General features: G+C 45.9%; 1 protein-coding gene across 4 annotated transcripts in view; it reads left to right on the top strand.

Moving 5' to 3' along the window:
- Positions 1 to 2,377: 2,377 nt before the first annotated feature.
- The window catches only part of LOC147119946 (islet cell autoantigen 1-like protein), a 179,320-nt gene continuing 164,876 nt past the window's right edge, over positions 2,378 to 16,821 (top strand). The window contains exon 1 of one of the 4 annotated variants that reach the window (XM_085985392.1): positions 2,378 to 2,472. The gene's annotated coding sequence lies outside the window, so the exon portion shown is untranslated. Of the gene's footprint in view, positions 2,473 to 2,499; positions 2,676 to 16,821 lie in introns of those variants that run through there. The other 3 variants (XM_085985393.1, XM_085985391.1, XM_085985394.1) reach the window with 3 other exon arrangements.

Genomic DNA, 16,821 nt, shown 5'->3' on the forward strand with positions numbered 1-16,821 from the left:
CGCGGACGCGGAGGTGCGGATTCCTGAACAGCGGCTCTCGAAGGACAGCCGCCATTCCTGACGGGGGAGAGCTCCGCCTGGAGGCGACGGAGTTCCAAACCCATAGCAGTTCCTGGTAGAAGACAGGCAGCTCCTGCAGGCTGGCACGCCTGCTGCCCACTTCCAAAAACAGGAGCTGCATGTCGTAATTGAGGCCGTGCAGCTGGCGGAAGAAATACGTCGCCAGCGCACACCATCTCGGAGGATTCTCAACGTACAGGTATCTCTGCAGCGTCTGAAGACGGAAAGTCGCAGCCTGGGTGCGAAGGCACACCAGCGCCTGACCGCCCTCCCTAAGCGGGAGACTCAGAACCGCGGCAGGGACCCAGTGCATCCTGTTGTTCCAGAAGAAGTTGACGAGCTTCTTCTGTATCTTGGCGACAAACGCAGGGGGGGGGATCAGAGTAACCAACCGGTACCACAACATGGCGGCCACCAGTTGGTTTATGACCAACGCCCGACCCCTGTAGGACAACACTCGGAGCAATCCTGTCCAGCGTCCTAAGCGAGCGGTGACTTTGGCCTCCAACTCGTGCCAGTTCGCCGGCCAGGCGTCCTCGGCCGGGCTGAGGTAGACTCCCAGGTAGAGGAGGTGCGTAGTGCTCCAGGCAAAGGGCCTGAACTCCTCCGGCAGGGAGTCCACCCGCCACTGACCCACCAGGAGTCCAGAACATTTCCCCCAGTTGATCCCGGCGGAGGATGCGTCCGAGTAAATCTGCTGGCATTCCCGCATCCTCCGCAAGTCAACGGGGTCCGTGACCATGAGGAGCACGTCATCGGCATAAGCCGAGAGGACCACCTCCACGCCCGGCCCTTGCAGAGCCAGTCCCGCCAACCTCTTCCACAAGAGGCGCAGGAAAGGCTCTACGCAAATGGCATATAACTGGCCGGACATGGGGCATAGAATAGGGAGGGGGAAGGGCTTAAATGGCTTGTTATTGGTTAATCATTAGCTTATTTTAATTGCACTATTTTATAGCTGCATTGTAATTGACTAAGAAATGGAGCAAGTGGCATTGTAAGATGAATCACTGGGTGATACTGTGAATAAAGGACAAGTATCAATCTAATGTAGAAAAGTGTAAATGACCTAAAATGAAAGCATTAAACACATTTGACTAACAATTTAGTTTACTAAAGCCTATATGGCAGACAGTGAGTTGCGGAGCGGGACAGTGGCTGTCACTCCAGGGACAGGCCTGTGCACCGAGCCCACAGCGGCCTGAGCCCAAATATCACCCACCGTCAGACCCCACATCAATATCATTAGCACTGTCACACGCCTCGCTGAGTCTTTGAAAATCCAGCTATTACAAAGTTTTCATTTTGTTTAGAATACAATAATTTCGTGCTTACCGGATCCTGAAATATCACCCGCCTGAAACTTAAGACTACCCAAACATAGCAACATGTGCCCGCTGTGGCTCAGTGGGTAGCACTCTCGCCTCTGAGTTAGAAGGTTGTGGGTTCAAGCCCCACTCCAGAGAGTTGAGCACAAAAATCTAGGCTGATACTCCCAGTGCATTGCTGAGGGAGTGCTGCACTGTCGGAGGTGACGTCTTTCCGGTGAGATGTTAAACCGAGGCCCCGTCTGCACTCTCAGGTGGATGAAAAAGATCCCACGGCACTATGACTATTTCTAAGAGCAGGGGAGTTATCCCCGGTGTCCTGGCCAATATTATCCCTCAACCAACATCACTAAAACATTATCTGGTCATTATCACATTGCTGTTTGTGGGAGCTTGCTGTGTGCAAATTGGCTGCTACATTATAACAGTGACTACACTTCATTGGCAGTAAAGCATTTTGGGATGCCCTGAGGTTGTGAAATGTGCCATTTAAATGTTTTTAATAACAGGTAAGTTTTTTGTAAAGCATTTTCAGATACAGTAATGTAGTTTTTGTAAGTGCCTTCCATTCCACATTATATAGCAGCGCCGCCCCCTGGCCGGAGGACTGGCCGTGCCGCAGCGCCGCCCCCTGGCCGGAGGACTGGCCGTGCCGCAGCGCCGCCCCCTGGCCGGAGGACTGGCCGTGCCGCAGCGCCGCCCCCTGGCCGGAGGACTGGCCGTGCCGCAGCGCCGCCCCCTGGCCGGAGGACTGGCCGGGCCGCAGCGCCGCCCCCTGGCCGGAGGACTGGCCGTGCCGCAGCGCCGCCCCCTGGCCGGAGGACTGGCCGTGCCGCAGCGCCGCCCCCTGGCCGGAGGACTGGCCGTGCCGCAGCGCCGCCCCCTGGCCGGAGGACTGGCCGTGCCGCAGCGCCGCCCCCTGGCCGGAGGACTGGCCGTGCCGCAGCGCCGCCCCCTGGCCGGAGGACTGGCCGTGCCGCAGCGCCGCCCCCTGGCCGGAGGACTGGCCGTGCCGCAGCGCCGTCTCCTGGCCGGAGGACTGGTGGTCACATCCTGCTTCGGTGGCTCTGAAGCAGATCTTGAGGTAAACAGCGAGTGGAGGAATCGCTCCGGCAGCTGACAGCACAGCCGCCCGGGCCAATAAAGCCGGTGGTGGGTGGGTGCCCGCGCGGAGGAAGCCTGCGGTCTGGCCTGCGAAAGGGAGCGGGGCCTTGGGTTTGCGTGGAGCGGCAGCCCGGCGGACACGGCCCGGGAGCGTTGGGAGGTGACGCTGCCGAGCTGGAGCAGGTGAATGTGGGAGAGCGCTTCCCCTCCCTTTCCCCATTCCCCACAGGGGCCCTTCCCTTTCTGTTCAGGCTGTTCTGATCAATTAAAGTCATTAAAATCTGTGAGAAGAACAAGCTCTTCTTAAAATTGGACCATTTGAATCGTCCCAGTCACTGTGTCTCCCGGCAGCTGTGTCAGGGTGGGAATTTTCTCAGGAAGGCTATGTTGGCCTTGGAGGGGGTGCAGTGCAGATTCATCAGAATGATACTGGGGCTAAAAGGGTTAAATTATGAGGACAGGTTGCATAGACTATCTTTGTAGTCCCTTGAGTATTGAAGATTAAGGGGTGATCTAATTGAGGTGTTTAAGATGATTAAAGGAGTTGATCGGGTAGATAGAAACTATTTCTCCTCTGGTGAGGGAGTCCAGAGCAAGGGGGATTAACCTTAAAATTAGAGCTAGGCTGTTCAGGGGTGATGTCAGGAAGCACTTCTTCACACAGAGTAGTGGAAATCTGGAACTCTCAAAAAGCAGTTGAGGCTGGTTGGTCAATTGAAAATTTCAAACTTGAGATGGTTAGATTTTTGTTAGGAACGGTATTAAGGGATATGGAACCAAGGCGGGTTGATGGAGTTAAGATACAGATCAGCTGCGATCTAATTGAATGGCGGAACAAGCTCGAGCGGTTGAATGGCCTCCTCCTGTTCCTATGTTTCAACACCATTCATGGAGTACTTTTCACTTGTTTTCCACCGCCCCTGCCTCAGCTCATCTGCTGCTGAAACCCTCATCCGTCCGTGCCTTTGTTATGTCTAGACTTGACTATTCCAACATACTCCGGGCTGGCCTCCCATCTTCCACCCTGCATAAACTGCAGCTCATCCAAATCTCTGCTGCCTGTGTCCTAACTCGCACCAAGTCCCCTTCACCCATCGCCCCTGTGCTCACTGACCTACATTGGCTCCCGGTCCAGCAACGCCTCGATTTCTAAAATTCTCATCCTTGTTTTCGAATCCTACCATGGCCTCGCCCCTCCTTATCTCTCTAACCTCCTCCAGTTCTACAACCCTCAAGTTTCTGCGTTTCTCCAATTCTGGCCTCTTGTGCATCACCGATTTTAATTGCTCCACCATTGGCGGCCGTGCCTTCAGCTGCCGAGGCCCAAAGCTCTGGAATTCCCTCCTTAAACCTCTCTACCCCTCTTTTCTCTTTTTAAAACACTCTGTGAAACCTACATCTTTGACCAAGCTTTTGGTCATCTGTCTAATATCTCCTTATGTGTCTCGGTGTTTGATAATGCTCCTGTAAAACGGCTTGGGATGTTTTACTATGTTAAAGGTGCTGTAAAAATGCAAGTTGTTGTAAATTTCAGCTGGCTTTTTTTTTGCCTGCTTGCATATTTTAGCAAGTCACTCTGTTATTTCTGAGCTGTCTCCTCCAATTCCACTACTCCTCCGAGTTTGGTGATCTGCAAATTTAACTAATTTACATTGTGTTTCTGAATCCAATTTATTGATGACACTGAGCCCTGGGTCACCCCTACCTTATAGTATTACACCCCACCCTGGTATAATTTCTCTAACAACTACTTGTACCCATTAGCAAATTTCTTCTCCAATTTCTAGGGATTACTGTGAATCCTTACAGCTTTAAGTTTAACTAGTAGGCTTTTTTAGCCTCTTAGCCAGAAGGTCGTGGGTTCAAGCCCCACTCATAAGAACATAAGAAACAGGAGCAGGAGTAGGCTATTCGGCCCCTCGAGCCTGCTCCTCCATTCAGTAAGATCATGGCTGATCTGATCTTGGCCTCAACACTTTTCTGCCTGTTCCTCATAACCCTTGATTCCCCTGTTTTCAAAAATCTGCCTATCTCCGCCTTGAATATATGCACTGACTCGGCCTCCACAGCTCTTTGGGGTAGAGAATTCTAAAGATTCACGACCCTCTGAGAGAAGAAATTCCTCCTCCTTTCCGTCTTAAATGGGCGACCCCTTATTCTGAAACTATGCCCCCTAGTTCTAGATTCCCCCACCAGGGGAAACATCCTCTCAGCATCTACCCTGTCAAGCCCCCTCAGCATCTTATATCTTTCAATAAGTCTCAGTCTTCTAAACTCCAATGAGTATAGGAGACTCCAGAGACTTGAGCACATAATCTAGGCTGACATTCCAGTGCAGTACTGAGGGAGGGCTGCACTGCTGGAGGTGCCGTCCTCCAGATAAGAACATAAGAATTAGGAGCAGGAGTAGGCCATACAGCCCCTCGAGCTTGCTCCGCCATCCAATAAGATCATGGCTGATCTACGACCTCAACTCCACTTTCCCGCCCGATCTCCATATCCCTTGATTCCCCTGGAGTATTTTCCTACATTACGACAGTAACTACACTTCAAAAAGTACTTCATTTGCTGTAAAGCGCTTTGGGATATCTCCGGTGGTTGTGAAAGTTGCAAGTGTTTTGTTTTTTTTCTTTCTAGAGTCCAAAAATCTATCTATCTCAGCCTTGAATATACTCAACGATTCCACATCCACAGCCCTTGTGGATAGCGTATTCCAGAGAGTATAGGCCCAATCAATCTCAGCCTTGAATATACTCAACGATAGTGCGTTTGATGTAGCCTATATGGATTTTAGCAAGGCTTTTGATAAGGTCCCGCATGGCAGACTGGTTACGAAAGTAAAAGCCCTTGGGATCCAAGGCAGAGTGGCAAGTTGGATCCAAAACTGGCTCTGAGACAGGAAACAAAGATTGATGGTTGATGGGTGTTTTTGTGACTGGAAGGCTGTTTCCAGTGGGGTTCCACAGGGCTCAGTACTGGGTCCTTTGCTTTTTGTGGTATATATCAGTGATTTGGACTTGAATCTAGGAAGTATGATTAAGAAGTTTGCAGATGATACAAAAATTGGCTGTATGGTTGATACTGAAGAAGAAAGCTGTAGACTGCAGGAAGATATTAATGGACTGGTCAGGTGGGCAGAACAGTGGCAAACGGAATTCAATCCGGAGAAGTGTGAGGTAATGCATTTGGGGAGGGCTAACAAGACAAGGGAATACACAATAAATGGTAGGACACTGAGAAGTGTAGAGGATCAGAGGGACCTTGGAGTGCATGTCCACAGATCCCTGGAGGTAGCAGGGCAGGTAGATTAAGTGGTTAAGAAGGCATATGGGATACTTGCCTTTATTAGCCGAGGCATAGAATATAAGAGCAGGGAGGTTATGCTTGAACTGTATAAAACACTAGTTAGGCCGCAGCTAGAGTACTGCATACAGTTCTAGTCACCACATTACAGGAAGGATGTGATTGCACTAGAGAGGGTGCAGAGGAGACTTACGAGGGTGTTGCCTGGGCTGGGGAATTTTAGCTATGAGGAAAGATTGGATAGGCTGCGGTTGTTTTCTTTGGAACAGAGGGGGCCGAGGGGAGACCTAATTGAGGTGTATAAAATGATGAGGGTCCTAGATAGAGTGGCTAGGAAGGACCTATTTCCCTTAGTAGAGGGGTCGATAACCAGGGGGCATAGATTTAAAGTAATTAGTAGGAAGTTTAGAGGGGATTTGAGGAGAAATTATTTCACCCAGAGGGTGGTGGGTGTCTGGAACTCACTGCCTGAAAGGGTGGTAGAGGCAGAAACCCTCATCACATTTAAAAAGTACTTGGATATGCACTTGAAATGCCGTAACCTACAAGGCTACAGACCAAGAGCTGGAAAGTGGGATTAGGGTGGATAGCTCTTTGTTGGCCGGCATGGACAAGATGGGCCGAATGGCCTCCTTCTGTTCTGCAAATTTCTATGAATCTACTCAATCTCTCCTCCAAAGGACAACACTCTCACCCCAGGAATCAATCTAGTGAACCTTCGTTGCACTGCCTCTAAGGCAAATATATCCTTCCTCAGAAAAGGGGACCAAAACTGTGCACAGTACTCCAGGTGTGGTCTCACCAAGGCCCTGTACAATTGTAGTAAGACTTCCTTACTCTTATACTCCAGCCCCCTTGCAATAAAGGCCACCATGCCATTTGCCTTCCTAATTGCTTGCTGTACTTGCATGCTAACTTTGTGTTTCCTGTATGAGGACACCTAAATCTCTCCACACCAACATTTAATAGTTTCCATTTAAAAAATATTCTGTTTTTCTATTCTTCCTACCAAAGTGAATAACCTCACATTTCCCCACATTATACTCCACCTGCCACCTTATTGCCCATTCACTTAACCTGTCTGTATCCCCTTGCAGGCTCTTTGTGTCCTCCTCACAGCTTACTATCCCACCCAGCTTTGAATCGTTGGCAAACTTGAATACATTACACTCGGTCCCTCCCTTCATCTAAGTCATTAATATAAATTGTAACTAGCTGAGGCCCCAATACTGATCCTTGTTGTACCCCACTAGTTTCAACCTGCCAACCTGAAAATGACCCGTTTATCCCTACTCTCTGTTTTCTATACGTTAACCAATCCTCTATCCATGCTAATATATTACCCCCAACCCCATGAGCCCTTCTCTTGTGTAATAAACTTTTATGTGGCACCTTATCGAATGCCTTTTGGAAATCCAAATGTACTACATCCACTGGTTCCCCTTTATCTACCCTGCTTGTTACATCCTCAAAAAACTCTAATAAATTTGTCAAACACGATTTCCCTTTCTTAAAACCATGTCGACTTTGCCTAGTGGCTGAGACATTAGACCGAGGCCCCAGCTGCCCTCTCAGGTGGACATAAAAGATCCCATGGCACTGTTCGAAGAAGAGCAGGGGAGTTCTCCCGGTGCCCTAAACAACATTACAACAGTGACTCCACTTCAAAACAACTTCATTGGCTGTGAAGCGCTTTGGGACGTCTTGAGGTTGCGAAAGGCGCTGTATAAACCGCAAGTCTTTCTTGCATGGCTCAGTACTGATTTGGGTAGTGCTCTTACCCACAGAGCCATTTGAGAAACAAGGTGGCCATTGTTAACCCTGCAGCAACGTCCAGTATACTAGCTGTCCCATCTTCGCTGTGACATTTGCTGCTCAATTTAAAAAAAAAACAAAACCCTCATTCAAATGATATCAAAGTAACCAACATTCCAGAATGATTTGGAGACTTAATCCCGTTGTATGGTTCAGGTCACGTTAACAGTGTTGTCATTAGGAAGAGGTTTTTTATTTTATCTCCATTTGAGCTGTGAAAAACACCCAACAATACAATTATAATGACTGTTCAGCTTTTAAATCAGATTCCAGGCATCTGTGTGCTTGCTTCTAGTGTACTTGCTGTAATATCGGGTTTACACAGACCCAGTGGGTCCACAGGTGTGCCAGCAGTTGACATAAACCAGATTTAAGAGCAGAGATGTCGGGAGTGGAAATGGTGGGAGTCTTTCAGATAGTTGGAAAAAAAAATCCTGTATGCTGGAAAGCAAAACAACCTGCTAGCAGGTCTTTCAACATTCAAAAAGAAAAGACAGGTTAATGCTTTGGGTGGGGCTCAAATCTAAAAATGTCCCGCCCAAAATGTTAACCTATCTTTCTATTACTGAAAATATAATAAAGAGTTGTCAGCACAGATTACAAAAGGGAAGGTCATACTTGTCCAACCTTATTGAATTCTTTGAAGAAGTAACAAAGAGTAGACATGGGTGATGCAGTAGATGTAATATATTTGGATTTTCAAAAGGCCTTCGATAAGGTACCACATAATAGACTCATGACTAAGGTCAGAGCATGTGGAGTCAGGGGACAAGTAACAGAATGGATACAAAACAGAAAACAAAGAGTAGAAGTTAAGAGTAGTTACTCAGACTGGCAAAAGGTGGGAAATGGTGTTCCATATGGATCGGTGCCGGGACCATTGCTGTACACCATTTACATAATGATTTGGACTTGGTAATTGGAAGTACAAATTCAAAATTTGCGGATGGTACCAAATTGGGGGGTGTAGTTAATACAGAGGAGGACTGTGACAAATTGCAATAAGACGTTAATAAACTTTCAGAATGGATGTGAAAATGGCAAATTAAGTTCAATATAGGCAGTGTGAGGTGCTGTATGTTGGTAGGAGGAAAAAAGAGGCCACATACTACTTTTGGAAAATAAGAGTCCAAATGGGGTAGAAGACAAAAGGGATCTAGGGGTATCGACTCTCAAATCATTATAAGTGGCAGGCTAACAATGCCATAAAAGCATGGGTTCATTTCTAGAGGAATAGAATTGTAAAGCAGAGAAATGGTAAAATTGTATGGAACCTTGGTTAGACTACACTTGAGTACTGCGTACAATTCTGGCCTCCCATATAACAAAATGGATATAGAGGCACTGGGGAAGGGGCCAAAAAAGATTCACAAGGATGATACCATAACTAAGAGGATATACTTACAAGGAAAGGCTGAACAGGCTGGGGCTCTTTTTTCTAGAGAAGAGAAGGCCGAGAGGTGACCTAATACAGGTCTTTAAAATGATGTAGGGGTTCAATATGGTAGATGTAGAGGAGATGTTTCCACTTGTGGGGGAGACCAAAACTACAGGCCATCAATATAAGACAGTCACTAATAAATCCAATAGGGAATTCAGGAGCAGCCTCTTTACCCAGAGAGTGGTGAGAATGTGGAACTTGCTGCCACGGGGAGAAGTTGAGGTGAATAGCATAAATTAAAGGGGAAGCTGGATAAACACATGAGGGAGAGGGGAATAGAAGGATGAGATGAAGAGGGGTGGGAGGAGGCTCGTGTGGAGCATAAACACCGGCATAGACAAGTTGGGAAGAATGGGCTGTTTATGTGCTGTAGATTCTATATAATTCTATATAATTTCTTAGACACTACTGTGCTGTTGCAAAGTAAGCTGAGGATGAGTGTTTGTCTCTGGAGTCTCAAGTTTCAGTGCAGGACATTGTATTGGTAACAAAGTCCACCTAAGAATAAAATAACTTGCATTTATATAGCGCCCTTTCGTGGCTTAAAAGCATTTTATAACCAATGAATTACTTTTGAAGTGCAGTCAGTGTTATGTCGGCAAGTGGAGCAGTGAATGTGCACACAGCAAGGATGAACGAATGACCACATAGTCAGCTCTTCTTGCTCTTGGTTGAGGGATCGTTGTTGGTCCAGACACCGGGAGAGCTCCTTTCTCTCTTTGAATGGTGAAAGATGGCACCTCCGACAGTTCAGTGCTGAAACGCACTGAGTCTTAGCTTAGCTTCTGTGTTCTCCTGGAGTGGGGCTTGAACCCACGATCTTCTGTCTGAGGCGAGAGTGCAACTGAGCCAAGCTGGCACATTATCGTAATGCGTTTTGATTGTATTTTATGAACCCTTAATACCATAAGGAACCCCTAGCTTGCTTTGAGTTATATACTTTACATTGGGGTCCTTCCCTGTGCCTGAAGGGATGCTGCGATTGCAAAATGTCTCAAAAAGGAGCGCGCCTCGATGTTAAAAATGTCACTACATGGGGTTTATAATTCTGCGGAAGATTTGCATTCCTTAAAATAGAATATTACCTGAAAATAATTTTATCTGAATTAGATACAATTTGTTGTAACCACTGTTGGCCTCAGTGCCTTGGGGTGGGGTGAGAAAAACTGCCCAGAGCTGCTGCTCCTAAGAAGTCTCCAGTGACCTCTGATGGAATTGTGCGTGCCAGGATGAACCGAATCGGGCTCAGCTGTGATGCTAAAGCAAAATACTGCGGATGCTGGAAATCTGAAATAAAAACAGAAAATGCTGGAAATACTCGGCAGGTCAGGCAGCATCTGCGGAGAGAAACAGAGTTAATGTTTTAGGTCGATGACCCTTCCTCAGAATAGTCTGACGAAGGGTCATCGACCTGAAACGTTAACTGTGTTTCTCTCTCCACAGATGCTGCCTGACCTGCTGAGTATTTCCAGCATTTTCTGCTTTTATTTCAGCTGTGATGCTGTTATGGTTAAATAGCCTGCTGACAGTCGCTGCCTAGGTTCATGCACGATGAATGTCCACTTGGGCGATTTGAATTTATATTGCACCTTTCATGACCGCAGGATGTTCCAAAGTGCCAATGGAGTACTTTTCAATTGTAGTCACAGTTGCAATTTAGGGAAACACAGGTGAGATGAGCAAAATAAGTCAATATTGAGCCGAAATAGTGAGGTAATCCTGCCACTTTATGAATCATTGGTGTGACTGAACTTTAGAAAACTGTGTACAGTTCTGATTGCCACAGTACAAAAAGGATATTGCAGTTATTGAAAGGATGCAGAAGACAGCAACCAGAATGGTTGAGGCCGTGGAGGGATTAGATTATGAGGAGCGATGATGTAAATTGGGCATGTTCTCACTGGAAAAGGGGAGGTTGAGAGGTGATGTGATTGCTGTTTTTAGGATTCTAAAAGAACTAGATAATATCAACCATGACGAGCTGTTTCACTTTGTCCAGGACAGTAGAACCATGGACACAGCCTGTGCTTGAAGGGGGGTAAATTTAAAATGAATCTGCGGAAACAATATTTCAGTGAACAAGTGGTCAATCTATGAAACAGGCTCCCGAGGGAGACGGTGGAAGCCGATAGTACTGGTTTATTCAAGTGCAAAGTAGAGATTTCTGACCAAAAGTAATATTTTGAGATGCAATATATCAGTAATTTGAGAGATGACGTGTAAGTGAGGAACTGGTGACTGGGACCTACGGTTCCTAAAACTCTCCACCACTGGGGTTTTCCTCGCCTGGTGTCTGGGTCTGTTGTAGACTCGTTGCTGGAGATTGATTGCTGTGAATAGTTAACAACTCCATTATCATTATGTCATGTGACGACAGGATGGTAGAAGGAGAACTAGATCGATCGTGGTCCTTTTTCATCTCGTAGTTTCTGTGTTCCTACATCAAATAACTTTCTTTAGAACTAACTTACCAGAACCAAAATAAGAACATAAGAACATAAGAAATAGGAGCAGGAGTAGGCCAATCGGCCCCTCGAGCCTGCTCTACCATTCAATAAGATCATGGCTGATCTGATCCTAACCGCCAATCTACTATCACAGAAACATCTCCTGAATCTAACAGAATTAGACACACGAAATAGGAGCAGGATCAGGCTACATGGCCCCTGGGCCCGCTCCGCTACCCACAGGGCCATGTCCGATCCGAACCTAGACTCATGTCCAAATTCCTGCCCGCTCCCCGTAACCCTTAATTCCCTTTACTTCTAGGAAACTGTCTATTTCTGTTTTAAATTTATGTAATGATGTAGCTTCTACAGCTTTTCGGGGCAGCATATTCCATGGACCTACCACCCTCTGAGTGAAGTAGTTCCTCCTCATCTCAGTTTTGAAAGAGCAGCCCCTTATTCTAAGACTATGCCCCCTAGTTCTAGTTTCACCCATCATCGGGAACATCCTCCCCGCAGCCACCCGATCCAACCCCTTCACAATCTTATATGTTTCAATAAGATCGCCTCTCATTCTTCTGAACTCCAATGAGTCGAGTCCCAATCTACTCAACCTCTCCTCATATGTCCATCCCCTCATCCCCGGGATTAACCGAGTGAACCTTCTTTGTACTGACTCGAGAGCAAGTATGTCTTTTCTTAAGTATGGACACCAAAACTGTATGCAGTATTCCAGGTGCGGTCTCAACAATACCTTGTACAACTGAAGCAATACCTCCCTATTTTTATATTCTATCCCCCTAGCAATGAAAGCCAACAATCCATTGGCCTTCTTAATCACTTGCTGCACCTGCATACTAACCTTTTGAGTTTCGTGCACCAGGACCCCCAGATCCCTTTGTACTTCAGTACTTTCCAGTTTCTTGCCATTAAGATAATAACTTGCTCTACGATTTTTCCTGCCAAAGTGCATAACCTCACACTTTCCAGTATTGTATTCCATCTGCCAAATCTCTGCCCACTTACTTAGCCTGTCTATGTCCCCTTGCAGGTTTTTTATGTCCTCCTCACTCACTACTTTCCCTCCCATCTTAGTATCATCTGCAAACTTTGATATGTTACACTCGGTCCCCTCCTCCAAATCGTTAATATAGATTGTAAAGAGTTGGGGACCCAGCACTGACCCCTGCGGAACACCACTAGTTACTGATTGCCAGTCTGAGAATGAACCATTTATCCCAACTCTCTGCCTTCTGTTAGATAGCCAATCCTCTATCCATGCCAGAATATTACCCCCAATCCTGTGATTTTTTATCTTAAGCAATAATCTTTTGTGTGGCACCTTGTCAAATGCCTTTTGGAAGTCTAAATACACTACGTCCACTGGTTCCCCTTTATCCACCCTATATGTTACTTCCTCAAAGAACTCCAGCAAATTTGTCAAACATGACTTCCCCTTCATAAAACCATGCTGACTTTGTCCTATTAAATTATGATTATCCAAATGTCCTGTTACTGTCTCCTTAATAATGGACTCCAATATTTTACCTACCACAGATGTTAGGCTAACCGGTCTATAGTTTCCAGCCTTCTGTCTACTGCCCTTTTTAAATAAGGGTGTTACATTAGCAGTTTTCCAGTCTGCCGGGACCTTTGCTGAGTCCAGGGAGTTTTGGAAAATTATTACTAATGCCTCCACAATCCCTACCGCCACTTCCCTCAAGACCCTAGGATGTAAGCCATCAGGTCCAGGTGATTTATCCGCCTTGAGTCCCATTATTTTACCGAGTACCACTTCCTTCGTGATTTTGATCGTGTTTAGCTCCTCCCCCCCCCCCCCCCCCCCCCCCACCCCTTAGCCCCCTGTTTGTCCAGTGTTGGGATATTCTTAGTGTCTTCTACTGTAAAGACTGATACAAAATATTCATTCAGTGTTTTTGCCATCTCCATATTTCCCACCATTAATTTCCCGGTCTCATCCTCTAAGGGACCAACATTTACTTAAGCCACCCTTTTTCTTTTTATGTAACTATAAAAACTCTTGCTATCTGTTTTCATATTTTTTGCTCATTTACTTTCATAATCTATCTTCCCTTTCTTAATCAATCTTTTTGTTATTTTTTGCTGTCTTTTAAAGTTTTCCCAATCCTCTATCCTCCCACTGGATTTGGCTACCTTATATGCCCTTGTTTTTAGTCGAATACTATCCTTAATTTCTTTACTTAGCCACGGATGGCTGTCATTTCTTTTACACCCTTTTCTTCTCGGTGGAATATATATTTTTTGGAAGTTGTAAAATAACTCCTTAAATGTACACCACTGATCATGTATCGTCTTACTCTTTAATCTATTTTCCCAATCCACTCTACTCAATTCCGCTCTCGTACCTTCATAGTCTCCTTTATTCAAGCTTAGCACGCTTGTTTGAGATCCAACCTTCTCACCCTCTAATTGAATATGGAATTCAACCATGTTATGGTCACTCATTCCAAGGAGATCCTTTACTAGGACATTTTTAATTAATCCTGTCTCGTTACACAGGACCAGATCTAAGGTTGCTTGCCCCCTGGTCGGTTCAGTTACATACTGCTCAAGAAACCCATCCCTAATACACTCAATGAACTCATCCTCAAGGCAGCCCTGCCCAATTTGATTTGTCCAATTAATATGATAGTTAAAATCCCCCATAATTATAGATGTTCCCTTATTACAAGCCTCAACTATTTCCTGATTGATACTCCGTCCAACAGAGTTGCAACTGTTCAGACGCCTATAGACTACGCCCACTAGTGTTTTTTTCCCCTTATTATTCCTTACCTCCACCCAAACTGTTTCATTACCCTGATCTTTTGACCCAATATCATTTCTCTGTATTACAGTGATTCCTTCCTTTATTAACATAGCCACCCCACCTCCCCTTCCTTCCTGCCTGTCCTTCCTGATCGTTAAATAACCTGGTATGTTTAATTCCCAGGCATTGTCACCCTGCAGCCATGTTTCTGTAATGGCCACAAGATCATACCCATATGTAGTTATTTGTGCCATTAACTCGTCTATTTTGTTACGAATGCTACGTGTATTCATATAGAGTACTTTCAAATATGTTTTGTGATACTTAGTTCCTGCTTTTGCCCTTTTTATTACTTTACCTTTTACTCCATACCTTCTGCCCCTTCCTGACACGCTCTGGTTTTTATTTTCCCCACTGCTACCTAAGTCTATGACCTTCTCTGTTGTCATTTTTATTATTTGCTCTCTCGGAACCTTTCCCCCACTAGTTAGTTTAAAGCCCTCTCTACAGCCCTAGTTATATGATCCACCAGGACTCTAGTCCCAGCACTGGCCAAGTGAAGCCCGTCCCAACGGAACAGCTCCCTCCTGCCCCAGTACTGGTGCCAGTGTCCCAGGAAGCAAAACCCATTTCTCCCACACCAGTCTTTGAGCCACGCATTTAACTCTCTAATTACCTTGTCCCTTAAAGTTGTATTTAGAATTACACTCCAAGCTAACACAGGATGGTTTACCCTTAATGCTGTACCAGATAGTGTATCTTCCTGTACTTATAAAACACCTATAATTTATACCTTGGATATTCCCATTTTTTCCAGATACATTCATTGGTGTGTTCATTATTTCCCTATAGACGGTGTCCATTATCGATTGTGTTACTTGGCCTGATTGCTGTAATGTATCCTGGATGAGACAATTTTAGTGCCATGACACATCCTGATGGGTCTTTGATCTGTGTACTGCGTTGCTGGGAAAATAACAGGGTTGGGTTGAGAGGGCAACAGGTACCTCTGTGTCAGTTCAATACTTGAAACATAAAATCTAAATTAAAAGCTAAAATGCTGCAAATGCACGTCGGATCCGCCAACATCTGTAAAGAGATGAGACCGATTAAAGTTTCAGCAACTGGAAACTGCAACCATCTAGCTTCCAGTTCTGACAGAGTCCACAGCCAGTAAACTGGCCCCCCGCTTCCAGCTCTGACAGAGTCAACAGCGACCTGTCTTTTATCTTTAAAAGATGCTGGCAGACTTGCTGTGTATCTGCAGCATTAGAATTTTTTGGGGAAAACGTTCTTGCCATTTAAAAAAATGTTGTTGAATGGAATGTTTTGACGGGGAGTGGTTGAAGCAGAGCTCCTGTTAAATGGAAAATAGATACACATTTGAAGGGGAGGAAGACACAGGGTTATGAAGGTTGGGGTGGGGGTAGCGGGACCATGGGGATGCATTTTGAATTGCTGTAGCAAAGAGCTGGCAGAGGCACAACGGACCAAATGGTGTCCTGTTCTCTAAGCTTCCACTGTTCTATTTTTGTAGGGATAAACCAACCGTTGTGATACTCTACTCTTTTTATAAAAAAAAAGTTAGTGTCTTCAGGGGAGGGAACCAAAATGAGGGGATAGAAAGATGGGAGTGGGAAAACACGATGCTGATATTCCACATGTTGGGGGAAACCGAATGCACATTCTTCACTGGTGGTAGATCAAGAGTGAGCCTGAGCAAATACCACACTTCAGTCGGCTGTCGGCAGCAGCTCAGTGGGTGGCTCTCTCGCCTTTGAGTCAGAAGGTTGTGGGTTCGAGTCCCACTCCACAGACTTGAGCACACACTCCAGACTGACACTCCCAGTGCAGTACTGAGGGAGTGCTGCACTGTTGGAGGTGCCGTCTTTCGGATGAGACATTAAACTGAGGCCCAGTCTGATCTCGCGTGGATGTAAAAGTTGTGTGGTTCAACTACTTGGTGCTTTAGCCAACTAAGTTATGTGGAGAGAGCTCTGTTGCAGTTTTTTGCTGGAGAGACAACTCTCGCCTCTACTTAGTGCCTACCCAACAACAGCAACTTGCATTTATATAGCACCTTTAACATAGGAAAACGTCCCAAGGCGCTTCACAGGAGAGTTATCAGACAGAAATTAACACTCAGCCAAAGGAAATATTAGGACAGGTGACTAAAAACTTGGCCAAAGAGGTAGGTTTTAAGGAGCATCTTAAAGGAGATAGAGGTGGAGTGGTTTAGGGCGGGAATTCCAGAGCTTGGGGCCTAGACGGCTGAAAGCACAGCCACCAATGGTGGGTCACAAAACAGATTGTAAGAGCTACAAAAAGAGAGTATGAAAATAAACTTGTAAGAGGTATCAAAATCAACGCAAAGAATTTTTACAATTATATTAGGAAAAAGAGGGTAGTCAGGAGCAATGTTGGCCCCTTGAAAACTGAAAGCGGTGATCTTGTCAATGATAAGGAAATGGTGGACATGTTGAATAATTATTTTGCGTCAGTAGTTACAGTGGAGGAAGAGGATAGCATGCC

Source organism: Somniosus microcephalus, chromosome 4 (genome assembly GCF_052327205.1).
Source record: "Somniosus microcephalus isolate GS21.2 chromosome 4, FLI_Smic_1.0, whole genome shotgun sequence".
NCBI classification, from domain to species: domain Eukaryota; kingdom Metazoa; phylum Chordata; class Chondrichthyes; order Squaliformes; family Somniosidae; genus Somniosus; species Somniosus microcephalus.